Genomic DNA, 13,573 nt, shown 5'->3' with positions numbered 1-13,573 from the left:
CCGCTACAAGTTTGTTCACTGGCAGGTAGGGAGAGGTTGTACAGTATGGAGGAGGCACCCCAGTGCAGACACAAATATGGCCATTGTGACTAGCAGCCGGCCCTAGGGACAGGTAGAAACATGTGTATAACTCTGTCACTCCTGATATCTTCCGGACACCAGAGAACCGCCAGGAGACCAACTTCGTTGCTGGTTTAGAGCCTTTCGAATAAAGAGAACCCAATCGCAATGTTATCAGTTGTTGGTTAATCCAAAAATAGGACTTGCAAGGATTTCTCCCAACATATGCACAACTTTGTCGCTAAATTATTTGATTTCTCAATATCTGTAGCCTCTCCATGGGATGATAATATTGCCTTCTTATATTAAAAATCCCTCCTTTGTAAAGAATTCTGTATTTCACCACAGATAAATCACACTCAGTTGTCAGACACTGGTTCTTCCAGAAGACCTTCTCTGCAAAAGACTTCCTTTAAAAATTCAGTAACGTGTGGTTGTTAATACCCCGCCCCATGCGCAGCTCCAGCTATGTAGAATAGGCCTTCATTAAACAACTGCATACACTTCCTTTTGAGTCAGAACTGAAATATGGCTCCTCATATCAATATCTTATCTCCTTCGGGGCCTTGCAAGTAGCAACCATAACTGAGGGAGACCTTCACTGATTTATCCCTTTTACATCATCCCAGGCAATCTGTCACCCACCTGTCAATGAAAGCATCCAGCCCTGGCCACCAAAAGTATTCACATAATCTGCCTTTAGTAGCAGACATCACACTAAGTCCTTCATAACTCAACACAATAATTTTTTTTTCATAGTACATTTGCTTAAACTACTCGGCATTCACACTCTGTGTTCAGTTTCAACATGTTCAAATAACAGTTGCCTCAACAGTCAGCCATATAATAGTTTGTACAAAGAATGCTCTATTATGTAGTAGTAAGGTTGTAATGTGCCACCACCCTTGCAGTAGGTATTCCCCACCCTCCTGATTAGAGTATGTGACCCACAAACATTCTGTAGTTTGCCATAGCCCACGTGCGCCCTGAAGCTTCTGCCTCTATAACCTAGGAGTATCTTTCTGTCTCCCAAGCACTTTAGAATCATATGAAACCGCCCATATTTTCCAATATTGAAACAAGCTTTCTGGCTTCACAAATGCAATACATTGTTTGAACCAGTAATCTGCTTTGACTGATGGTATGTATTAGCAGAATCCACAGTACAGAAATCTGCAACACCAGATAAAGAGGAGAGCATTTAATGCACATTGTGAATGGGATGGCTATCGGCCAAAATAGATTCCTTAAGACTGTTCTGGTCCATGCATAATCTTAACTCCCCCAATTTCATTGACATGACAATAGGTGACAGCCACTTTGAGGATACAATCAGTCTTCAATTCCTTTTTTGGCCAGAGCTTCTAAAATGTCTTTACATTTTCAATGTAGGATAGATGCAGACCCCTTACTCTGTTCCGTACTGATACAGCAGCTGTTCTGAAAAACTGTGTTTGAATCCAGCAAATTTTCCCAGCGTTTCTCTGAAAACATTTATACATTTTCCTTTAAGCTCCCTTTTGCACCCTTTATCGTTTTCCTCCACCTTCTTAACATTAGACCATTGAACTTGGTCACGATCACTTGTATTTATTTGGGGATCCAGCTTCATTTCTTTCTCTTCTTGATTTGACCAACGCAGGAACACCTCACCTTTCTTTGCAACATATTCCTTTCTTGTTGTTCCTATCTCTCTAAAATCCACCTCAGTTAAAAAAAACTCCAAACAATATCTGGTCTATGACCTTATAACCTCCAGACCTAATGCTTTTGGGATATTATTTTCTATAATGCCATAAAGTCATAAACAATTCCTTTCCTTGGATACCCTACCAAGTACAAAAGTCCTCTACCAATCCAACCTGCACCCCATCCATGTAAATAAAAAAGTGCAGTTACTCTACACATGGCAACATTGTCCCATCACAACTGCCTCTTGTGGTATTTGGTCCTTTATAACCTATTAGGGTGCCCTCTTGTTTTGCACTTGGTACAAATTTTATCAACACCTGGACAGGACCTTGAATTACCTACATCACTCAGATTGCCACATCTAAAACAGTTGTTTCTTCTCTTGTTCTTCCGCACAAATTCATATTTTGCACACATTCCATCTACATATAGGCCTGCCATTATTTGATTGTACAAAAAGAACAGATGATGGACGGAATGCTGAACAATGCAAACATTTACCCCCCAGTCACAAAGATCTGGGTTTAATCCACTGTTTAATCCACCTGATCCCCATGGGTACAGTCCAGCCCGAACTGCCAAGCCAGGTCCTCCTGGAAACCGTTCCCAGGATGCTTGTCTCCGGTCCAGGGAGGACCTGCCCTGGCAGTTCGGACTGGACTGTTCCCATGGGGAGCAGGGTCAAGATTGATTTGCATATGGTTGGGTCCAAACTGGGGTGGCATGGTGAGCAAAAGAACGATGGATTAGACCCAGATCTGTGACTGGGGGTGAGTGTTGCAAAAGTTCCAGCACTTTGTCCATCATCTTTTTGCATTGCTAATGTTGCCCTAAGTGGAAAGGGTATGCCCAGATGTGGGTCCCTTGCTCACTGTGCCACTGGATTCAGGCTATTCTGGCTGATGAAGAGTGATACCCTGAAACCGGTCCCGGATGCTTGTTTACGGCCCAGGGAGGACCTGGCCTGGTAGTTCATGCTGGACTGTTCCCATCGGAAACAGGGTCAAGACTGATTTGCACATGACTGGGTCCAAGCTGGAATGGCATGGTAAGCAAAAGAACGATGGATTAAACCCAGATCTGTGACTGGGGATGTTTGAAAAGTTTCAGTACTCCGTCCATCATCCTTTTGTGTTGCCATTATTTTATTGTACTGCACTTATTTCAGCTTTTGGTTTATCCAGGCAGTTTCAGAAGCACTTAAACATCTGCTAAAATGAAATACAATAGAAGACAAACAATCTTATTTAATTTCTGCTTTTGAGTGATGCCCAAAAAAAGTCTGAGCTAAATTATGGAAAGTAAGTGCCAGAGGTAGGAACCTCTAAGGTAAGAAAAGTCAAGCTGGGTTTGCTTTGGGACAGGGTGTCTCTCTGTTGTGAACCAACAGTACAAGTAACAAGGATGCTGACAGCATGACAGTTGTAATGCAGTCTAGGACTACCGGTACAGGCACAGGAATGTCGCACTGTCACAGAAGTCAAATTACTATGAGAGTGACAGCCTGGCCAGGGAGACGAGAGCATTGGCAGAGTCATGTCCTACTGGTATGAACGCCCTTGAAGTTGATCAATGAATTATTTATGTCCCGCCCCGTCCTCCGTCATTACTTGGCCTTACCTGTCATTCAGACCCACAAGTGTGAAAAAGACCACACTCGGACTTTGACCTGATCTTTAATCAACATTGCTGTACCCTACATCTCCCTTTGTGGCTAGCAGCTCTTAACAGCATGTTTGGGTTAACGGCCTCCAACGAACTGGGGAGGTAAAGGCAAAAACGAAATGGTTACTTACCAGGAGGAGTAGTTTTGCAGCATGAATTTTTTTCTGGAGTCACACGCTGTGCGTCATACTGCCATCTATTGGTTGGGTCCGGAATTGCCTTGCTTTTCTTTTCTTTTTCTTTTTTGTGGGCATCAGCGACCGCCATTCGGTGGAATGTCCCTCCCCTGTGTGACTTAAGGCGGCGTCCCAGATGTTCCCAGGCGTAGTGGCCATCTTCACATTCTTTTTTACGCCGTTGGGTCTGGAAGCAACGGAGGAGCTCAGAAAGCTTTTGGAAAAAATGTGAAAATTCACCAGGAATACACCAAGTCATCGAAGGGACAGTTTTCTAAATCCATGGAAATTTCCAACAAATGTGTTGTGGAACCAAAGTGCCAGCATCAATGTTATTTCTGCATGTCTAAAACCTACACGTCAGCCTATTACCTCTAGCCACATTCACATGGCAACCTAACATGCTCCCAAACGTGTGCCGCTGCAGTCCTGGGGGGACCATACCTATAGGGACCCCGAAGCAGTGCAGGATCCTTAGATATCTGTAAGGTGGTCTGACTCAGTGAATATTTAGAAGTTCAGAACTAAATTTCACAAGGGAGTGCGCCCACCTCTATATGCCATAAGCTGAATAGAAGGCCACACTTAACATGAAAGAAAGAGGCATAGCAGCAAACAGTTGTCATCTTAGCAGCAGCTCTGTTTATTGAAGTATGCACTCGCGCCCTCTCGGTGTGCAGTCTTTGCTTAACACTCATTGTAGGTACATCCACAGGTACAAAGCAGTGCCGTGGACTCTCCGATACATTCAGAAATGGTCATTCTTAGGCTGGAATGCGTATCCCCCATTGTTACAACATTGCCATCAGCCACACAACTTCTGCCCTGATTGGCTTCAAGGCATAGTCATCAAGTTTCAATAATACATTTCGCATCTCTATGCTGAATTCCTGTAGCACTGGGGAGAGCCTTGACCAGGGTGCCGGAGATTGGACTCTGCTTTGTATACAACAAACTGTGCTAATACATCAATCATTTAGCAGGTAAGTTTGCATTTCTAGAGGCCAAGTGACCTGGAGGGAATTCATGAAGTTTACTCATAGGATGAATCTGTCCAGTCCTACTAGTGTTTCAAAGGCACCAGACTATAAGGAAATCTCCTGGTTTCTCTATACATTTTGGCATCTTGGAAAGCATTTATGGAGGAGAGTCGTGGCTTTACACCTCTTTCTGGAACATGTCTAAAATATTACTCAATCTCGTGCTTTTTTCCTCAAATTAAACTTGGTTTGCTTAAAATTGGTGAGTAAGGCATTCCAAACCACATTAGCCGCATGCATACAGGATCCAACCAATCGCTGACCTCTCATTGGACGACGCATATAGACACACATTAGAAGCAACACGATTGGACAGACAAGTGCAACACTATTCTCATCAAACATCTAGGGAGCATCTTCGAGACAGACGGAAGAAGCTGTGTTCGTCCTGGATATGTCACCGACTGGAACATGTCGGTCAAGGCGTGGGTCTGGACATGGCTCAGTGTTCATTGGAAAGATGCCCAGCAGCTCTGCAAGAAGAAACAGAAAGGTGCTTTCATGTGAGCTGGAAACATTTCATGTTTAGTTTTCAATTCTAGCTCAAGCTACATGTCGTTCTTCCAAGACGTGAAGCAGTTGGCTCTTCGCGCATGAATAGCATCCTTGCTGACTAAATCATGATAATCTTCCTTTTAGAGTAAACAAAGCATCTTCCAGGTTCCCCTCTTGCCACAAGGCTTCATAGAGAGGATAGGCTTGGTTTTGAGGTAAGTGGAACAAAAGATTGTACACCTTGGGTTGGAGAGAGTAAATTGCATGGCCTGGGGAGTACTTAAGGATGCTCCCCTCCATGGTTCTTCGCCCTCAGACTTGTGACTAGACTTCTCAGTACAAAGACCATATGGCCTGTGGAGCTGTTATGGCCATCACAGCCATCTTGAATCTGGTGCGGATGGTCACTGGCACTGGGGTGGATCAGTCGGTTGGACGTGCCGCTATAGGAGAAATGCCGCCAGCCCGCGTGCGGTGTCCAGGATTCTGCTGTTAGAATTAGACCTCTGCTGCACCTCCAGAAGTAAACTGAGCCACTGCATGCTTTGTGATAAAATTACAGGGAAATGTCCTAAACAATGTGTTGGGAACGACGCAGACGTTTCCCACTCAAGCGTAACAACGGAATAACGACTGCCTTTTTCTGTACCTTAACCACGCATGTGCTAAACTACGCGTATGCGTGGGTAAGGCACAGAAAAGCAGAGTGGATCAGGAGAGGACGCAGTGAGGTAAGTGGAGCTGGGGCAGGGTTGGGGGTAGTTTTTAGGGGTGGGGGTGAAATAAGGGGTGGGGTGGTTGGGCTATTGTTTTTAGGGGCGGGTTGGGGTTTGTTTGGGATTTTTTTTAGGGTAGGGCTTGGGGGAGTCGGGCTATTTTTGTTTTTTATTTTTTTAGGAGTTGGGAGGATTAAAGGCTTGGGGTGGGTGGGGGATCGGGCTAATTATTTTTTTTAGGGGTGGGGGTTGGGTATTTTAGAGTGCGCTTTTTTTTTGTTTTTTTAGGTTTTAGGGGTGGGGTGGATTAAGCGCAATTGGGCTAATTTTTTTTTTAGGGGTGGAGGTTGTGCATTTTAGGGTAGGGTTGCGCTATTATTATTTTTCTTTTTTTTAAGTTTTAGGGGTGGGGTACTTTTGGGCCTCAGGGTGGGTGGGGGGTGGTATGATAGAACCACGGATGCTGTTCCCCACATGCTTTTACTAGGCATGCTTTTACAATGAAAAGTCATTGTAAACGCATGCATGGAAAAGGCATGCGTGGTAACAACACGATCATTGTTCAGACCGCGTTGTTAAGGCATGCGTGGTTCCAGCATGTGTGGTTCCATCATACATTCAAAATTACACGTACTTCATGGTCAATGCAGCCCCTGCGGCCAAAAGCCTCTTTTAACAGACCATCAGAACTCTAGACTGGTACCAAATGGTGACTATAAACTCACAAGAGATATATTGCAATTTAAGTGTTAAAAGTCCATATAATATGTCCATGAAACGCTGAGTTATGAGACTAGAAAGTAGAAAACGCTATTTCCATCCCGCTGATGTGTCTCTGATGTACTAGATCACAGGAGTAACCCCTCAGCCTGTAGCAGTGGGGTCCATATGTCCAGGAATTCATTAGATCTCTGATTTTTAAGCTTTTCATGGTGGCAGTAATTTACTTTATTTTCATAAGCCAATGGCACTTTGACCTGAAGTACACATTTGCAGATGTTTATTGTGGCCTATGGTTTTGGGTATCTGACGAGTTATAATATCTAGTTTTTTCTGGGTGGAGAGGGGCGATCCCCTTTAGTGCATTCTATACCTCTCTGTGGCATCAGATACCCAACCCTCAGACCCACCCGGGGACAATGTTTTCCTTCAGAAGGCACTTTTCAGAGGGTTTCCGATCCTGCCTCTCCGACAGAGCAAACGAGCTTAAAAGCTTCGTAAATGCTCATGTCCTGTTCAGATGACAGACTGAACCACTGGGATCTTCTGCCGGTTTTATGGAAGAAACTATTTCCCCAGAATTAGTCCGCTTCACCCTGTGACTGAAAAGGCAGGCAAAAAAGCGAAAATAAATGGGTAAAAAACTAGAAAGGAGGGGGAAAAAAGAAATGGCTTGAGTTTTATGTGAGCCAATGAAATATGTGATCCGATGTAAAAAAAAAAACAGACATCAGAAAAAGAAGCGAAACAAACACAAGCATTGGCAAAGCCAGTGAGTCTGGTTTTATTCTGTGAACACAGGCTGGGCAGTAAAACCTGTTTACTCGTGGTGCATGCACAAATGATGTTTATCCCATCGAAGCCTTTCTTATTGAGTTGATCAACAATGGGGAGAAAGTAGCAAAAAGGAGTGCTTCCTGTACAGTGTCCATATAGGAGATGAAGAATTGAATGTGACAGATAGAATGACTATTAAGTGCATTTTTCAGATGAAAAAGTCCCCCGTGCGTTCACTCAATGGCCCATAGCATCAGTGAGTGAGTAACACGGCTCTGTATGGAGCCAAATCTATCTCAATGTATATTTCAAAGAACTGGTAACAGTAGGTTTTGCAGACACCTGGTCAGCTAATCCAGACGTATGCAGAGTGAACTAAGCGAAGGGAGTCACAAATCCCCAAAGTCTTTCAGGAGATGTGCCTCATACTACACCGAAGCGCTATGACCGTGGAAACATGGAGACTAAGGCCCATATTTATACTTTTTTAGAGGTGCATTTGCGTAGGTTTTTGAAGCAAAAACTGCGCAAACGTACAAAATACAACTGTATTTTGTAAGTTTGCACTGTTTTTACATCAAAAAATGATGCAAAAGCGGTGCTAAAAAAGTGTAAATATGGCACTAAGAGCCATATTGATGGCCTGGTTTACGTCACTCTTGCACCACGCAACGTGGTGCCACAGCGACGCAAACGGTAAGTGAGATTTATGAGGCCACGCAAGGCCATATGGTGCGGCTTCATAAATCTTGAGTAATGTAACACAGCGCAAATCGTTGCATTACATTACTCTGCGCCACGGAGGCATTTCCATGTGTGTTCTGTGGGTGTCCCTACGCAACATCCATGGATTCCCAGATTTACAAGAACTTGTAAACTGAGGAAAGCGCCAAAAAGATACTCCCCCCCCAGGAGAGGCATAACGAGAAAAAATCTGTTTATTTTTCCTCGTTTTTTTCCCCATTCTATGTGTGCTTCATTCTGCAGCAAACCTAGAAAGAGGAAAAGCCTCTCAGGATTGTGTTTATGCAGGAAGGTTTCCTTTTTTGCACAAAAACAATCTTGCATCCAATGCAGGCACCCTTGCACCATGATGCAAGGGGTCTGTGTTGGTGCTAGGCTGCTGAAAAGGTGCCAGTGCAGGAGAAAGGACAAGAATGTGCCTTGCTGGATAAATACAGTGATTTCCTGCCCTTCCCTGTGATGCAGGGCAGCGCCACAAAGCCCATAAACTGAGCTGGACTGAGGTTTTTGCTCCAATGACAGGAAGCTAGCAGAAAGCTTTTATCGATCAGCTGCTCAACGTCAGAGTCAGTTTCTTGGGATCCTGACCTTTTCGACACTAGCCGTGGGGACCGAACCACAAGCAACACTTGGATAGATTTCATTTCAAGAGTCTTCCCTTTCACATCATTGAGGAGTATGGCACAAAAAGCTCTCGGACGCATATTTACTAACATTTCACGCAACGCAATGACATGCAGCGCAGGAAGTGACGTTGCTGCGCTGCGTGAAAGAGAGAGGAGATCAGCGTCTTATTTTCAAAGATATGGTGCAGTTCTGCCCTCTTCTAGCATCAGCGCACTCGTGGCACAAGGGTGCCTACGCTGTGGTCAGGAAGGATACCTTCCCGCACAAAGAACAACCTGTGAGGCTATTTCCTCTTTGTATGTGTGCTGCAGAATGCGTTGGGTACAGGCGGGGCTGGGCATCCACGCATCACCCTTCAGGACTTGTGTGGTGCTTTTATGGTGTTTGGCCTGCTCTTCACTGCTTCCTATCGGGTTTGGGAGCCAGTGTTGGGTTTGCTCCGCCTGGCGATGCTGTGTGTTAACCTCTGGTCAAGGAGCCCCCCCCTCCCCATGTGCTCCCTGCTGAGCTTGGAGGTGGGGTGTTCCTGCCCCATACGCAACACTGGGGCCTCCACTGATGGGCAGCAGAGTGCCCCCCCCAATTTTTGTGCTGGGGCGTGGGGTTGTGCTTGCGTTTCCTTCTTTGATTCCTGGTCAGCTTGTGGCACGTGGGATGTGTGCCCTCTCTCTGTTCCCTCTGGTGGCACAGCCAGGCCAGGAGCTGAGCGCATGTGGCGTGGTACGGTGAGGTGAATGATTTGCAGTTTCCATTCTCTCCATGTTTGAGTTGGTACTTGTGGGATACTCTCTGGGTTCCTCTGGTTGTTATGCTCGGCAGTATCTCTTCCCTTCACTAGTGTGGGGTTGGTGCTGCCTTCTTGCCTGGGCCTTGGCCCACCGTCACCCTATTTTGGACCTGTGGTTGGGAGTGGTCTGCCCTAATCTCTTTCCCTCACTTTGTGCCACCTCTAAGGGGTTTTCCATTTGACTCTTGGATGGCTCCTGTGCCTTCTTTTTCTGGGGTCCCCTGTGCATCTTGATCGCCTACGGGTGTGCTCCTTTTGGATTTGGAGTGCGCTGTTGCTGGCCATGTGCTCCTCTGGGCCACTTCCTACCCCTCTACCTGGGTTTTGTGTTGCTTTTTTAGTGTGGGTGATTTGGAGCACTGTGGTGTCCATGGTTTGTCTTTGGGTCTTCCGAGGCGCCTCTCTTTTATTTTAGTACATTTTGTCCCTGCTTCTGCCTATTTGGCATGTAGTTTTGGGGTGTCTGTCCCATGCTCTTCTGGCTGAAATTTGAATTTATCAGCATTACTTGCCTTGCCTTGTTGTTGCTCCCTGGTGGGCTGGATGACCATGCATTCCCATTGGCGGTTTTTCTGTTCTGGATCTTCCCTGTACTTGTGGCCATTCTCACGATGTTGCAGCCTTCTTGCGCGATACTGAATCTCATAAAGGATACTATCTGGGTCTCTGTTGTGGGTTTCATGCCTGATTTCGCTCCCTGCTCTGTGTGGGCCTGCGGATAGGTGCCCACGTCCTTGGGGATGAGTATCCTTTGTTTGTTGGATGCTTGCTCCTCATGTGCCCTTGCTGTTGGCCATTGAGTTTGGGTCTTTGGCCCTGTGGGCTCATTGACTGGTTCTCACTTCTGTTTGGCCTCACTCCTTCTCCAATTACTGCCTGTCTGGGGGATGATGTGGGCTGCCTTGCTTTGGCCTTTTTGTTCTTGCTCCTTCAGTAGCCCCCTACCGAGTGTCCTGGGAGTCTTTCAAAAGAGATCTGTAGCATTGAGTTACCCCTCATCGAAGGCCTCAGCCTTTTGTGGGCTGCCCCAGGTTCCTATCCTTCAGGTGTTGATATCATCTTTAATGGTCCTACCCCATCCATGTCTCCAGGTCTTGTCGGCTCCAGAGGTTCTTCTGTGGTTTTACAACCCTGGCTGCCTGTTGGGCATTCAACCATAGGGCATGAGATGCTCCACAAGTGATTCTTATAGTTGCAGTGACATTTTTCCAGACCTGTTGGATCTGGATTGCAGTGGGTCGTCCACCTGTCCTCCTTGATGGGGTGGCAGCCTGGCGTTCCTTGGGCTGGCTTTGCCTACTGTTGCATGCATTGTTGTTGGGGTCATGAGCTTCCTCGCCCGCTCCCTTTTTTGGTGCAGGGTCTGGTCCTGTGTTTTGCCTGGCGCGCCCGACTGGGCAGGAGCTTCATCTTATCTTGCCTCGGGCTGTTTGGTTCTTTGTTTCACATTCTTCAGTGGTTCTCTGCCTGCCTGCCTTTTATTCTGGAGAACTTGTAATTGCTTGGCCTTCTCTGTGCTTTGGTGTGGGTAGGTGTGCCTCAGTACATTTCATGTTTGTATTTCGTTTTCTAGGCTTGTCTCCTTTAGCGGATGCTGATTTCCTAGTTTTGTGTAAGCTGTATGCTGCAGGCTTCTTGTTTTTTCTATTTTTTTTCATTACAGTGACATGCTTGTTCAATTGGACTGGACCTTCTCCATCTGTGTACTGGACACTGTTCACCTACCTTGTTGGTGACTGTGGAGCCTGTTTATGGCTTCCCCTTTGATTTGCTTTTGGCAACTTGCTTTGGATGATGCACAGTTTTAGACCTGTACACGACCATAAAAGACTTCTCTAAGATGGTTTATGTTAAAGAACCATTTATTTCAAGATGTGTAACCACAAGCAACCTAAAGCATCGCCATCCCTTCAGAAATCCATCACAGACTGACATGTTGAATGCTGACAGTAGGATGTTCTGAAGGAACCAAACCACTAGATACCACGTGGGATGACTAAGGGAGGAACCCCAAGGAATGTGCATAGTCATGACAATACACATAACATTTTAGAACTGAATCTCCATGTTTGATGTGTTAGCAATTCTAGACCAAAGAAGAACCTACCTTGGCTATCATTAGCCCCAGAAGTATCAACCTGTGCCTCACTATTCATAGTCCTGTAACAGTTTGTCACTCTTCACATGTTCCAACATTTAATATGAGCTGCTACCACACTTCCTTTGTTGACTGTTACCACTTTTAGTGGCCAGAAAATAAATGTTTTTTCCTGGGTTGCAATGCCAGGATTTGGTATATTTACCCAGTCTCTAGCCACTACAGTTAAGGGCTTTAATCTCAACGTATTATCATAGTATTATTCATATTTTACTTGGTAAGGTGTGTATGTGTGTGGGCTTAAGTTACCATGGTTGCTCACATATCATCTTTCATCTGTGCACATTTTATTGAGTCACCAGGGGTTCACGTGATGCCACAGACCTTCCTTTAAGCAGCACAAAGGGAAAGTTTCCAGTTACAGCTGGGGATGCAATGTCACAAACCCAAAGTGTATTCTAATATTTTTCACCAACACTGGGTCTTTATGAAGTTCCTAGTTTTACATTGTCCTTCATATATGGATTGAACCTTTCCACCTTGCCATTGTATTGTGGGTTGTGCAATGCTGTGGCAATGTGTTTGATGTGATATTCATTCAAGAACTCTTATGTCCCTTGAGAGAAATTGCACCCAGTTGTTAGTCACCTGGATCTCCATATAACCTTCCTTGCTAAAACGCAACAGTGTCCAGTGCAGTTCAAGCATAGGCATGTTTCACAAATGTAACTTCTGACAATTCTGAATTGTAATCAATTTAAACCCAGATCTAATTTTATCTGAGAAGGCACAAAGTTATGGGGGCCTGCAATGTCCGAAGTCAGTTTTTTTCAGAGGTTGGGTGGTGCAAATCAACAGGTGTCATGAGCAATGATCCAATTTTGAATCTTTTGCCAGAATCAATTCATGCTTCACACAATCTCACCCACCTGTCAGCTTTGAAGTCCATACTGGGCCATCAAATATACATCCCTAAAAGGTTTTTTAAAGCTGATATTCCCATATGTCCACCTTGCCCATGCTCCAACAATTTTTGCCTCACTCATTTAACATTTCTCCTAAGCAAATGTCCTTCCATGAACAACTCATTTGCCGCATGACAAAATAACATGAACTGTTCTTCCAGTGCCCTGAAGAAGGTTCTCACTTCACAAAGTACTTTTGACTATGGCCATGTCTTCTCCCTTGAACTTTGCTTTCATCCATTCCTCTTCCATCACATTCCAGGTGGATGATTCCACCACCTCCTGGATGGTCTAAATTATATCATTCTTTTCCACAATGCGCAAGAGGATCGTCAACACCTTGTTGGGTAAGTCTCAGGGCGCAGGGGTGGAATGGGAGTAATGGTATTACCAGTAATTATTCAAAGCATTTTGCCATTTGGCTGGCTACAGAGTATATTCAGGTGGGTGGAAGACACCACAAAGGCCTTCCCCAACAGAACGCAGCAACCTTTTGTATAAACTGTATTGCTTCGGCTCATAATGTGCAGGGTTAGGATAAAACAAGTTGGCTCCTTTTCATACTGGCTTCAGAGGGTAAAACTTGTACAGACACTGACGACCACCACTGAAGTTCCAATCAAACTCTCCAATAGCAAGACAACTGTTACTAGAGGTCCAATCTGAATTAGGCCTGTATACTACCACCACTTTCCGCTCTCCCGCTCTCTGGGTAATGCTCCAGGACCCCATCATGTCTCCATGGATGGTGGCTACATATACAATAATTGTCTCTAGCAGCCTTTCGTGAAGTCTACATCTTTGTTTTAGATTTGTATTAACCTTTACTCTATACATTATTCTAATTAAAAGGTTCTAGTGGACTTAATACTAAATTAATTAAGGTTTGGTTGTCAGCAGCCCTTTGATACAGACATTTGCCAAAGAAAATTATGTATGGTCTTATGATTAAAGTTATGCTGAGCAATCATGAGTTTGACTGCTTGAACGACCATTGTCCCCCAAGAATGT

The 13,573-nt window shown here is 45.0% G+C and overlaps 1 protein-coding gene across 1 annotated transcript in view; it reads right to left on the bottom strand.

Annotated features, from left to right (window-relative positions):
* Positions 1-4,212: 4,212 nt before the first annotated feature.
* SCRN1 (secernin 1) overlaps positions 4,213-13,573 on the bottom strand; it is a 101,715-nt gene continuing 92,354 nt past the window's right edge. The window contains exon 9 of the mRNA XM_069212099.1: positions 4,213-5,106. The gene's annotated coding sequence lies outside the window, so the exon portion shown is untranslated. The remainder of the gene's footprint in view (positions 5,107-13,573) is intronic.

Source organism: Pleurodeles waltl, chromosome 10 (assembly GCF_031143425.1).
Source record: "Pleurodeles waltl isolate 20211129_DDA chromosome 10, aPleWal1.hap1.20221129, whole genome shotgun sequence".
In the NCBI taxonomy this organism is placed as follows: domain Eukaryota; kingdom Metazoa; phylum Chordata; class Amphibia; order Caudata; family Salamandridae; genus Pleurodeles; species Pleurodeles waltl.
The sequence above is the reverse complement of the archived record's forward strand: the minus strand, read 5'-3'. Positions and strand labels throughout refer to the sequence as shown.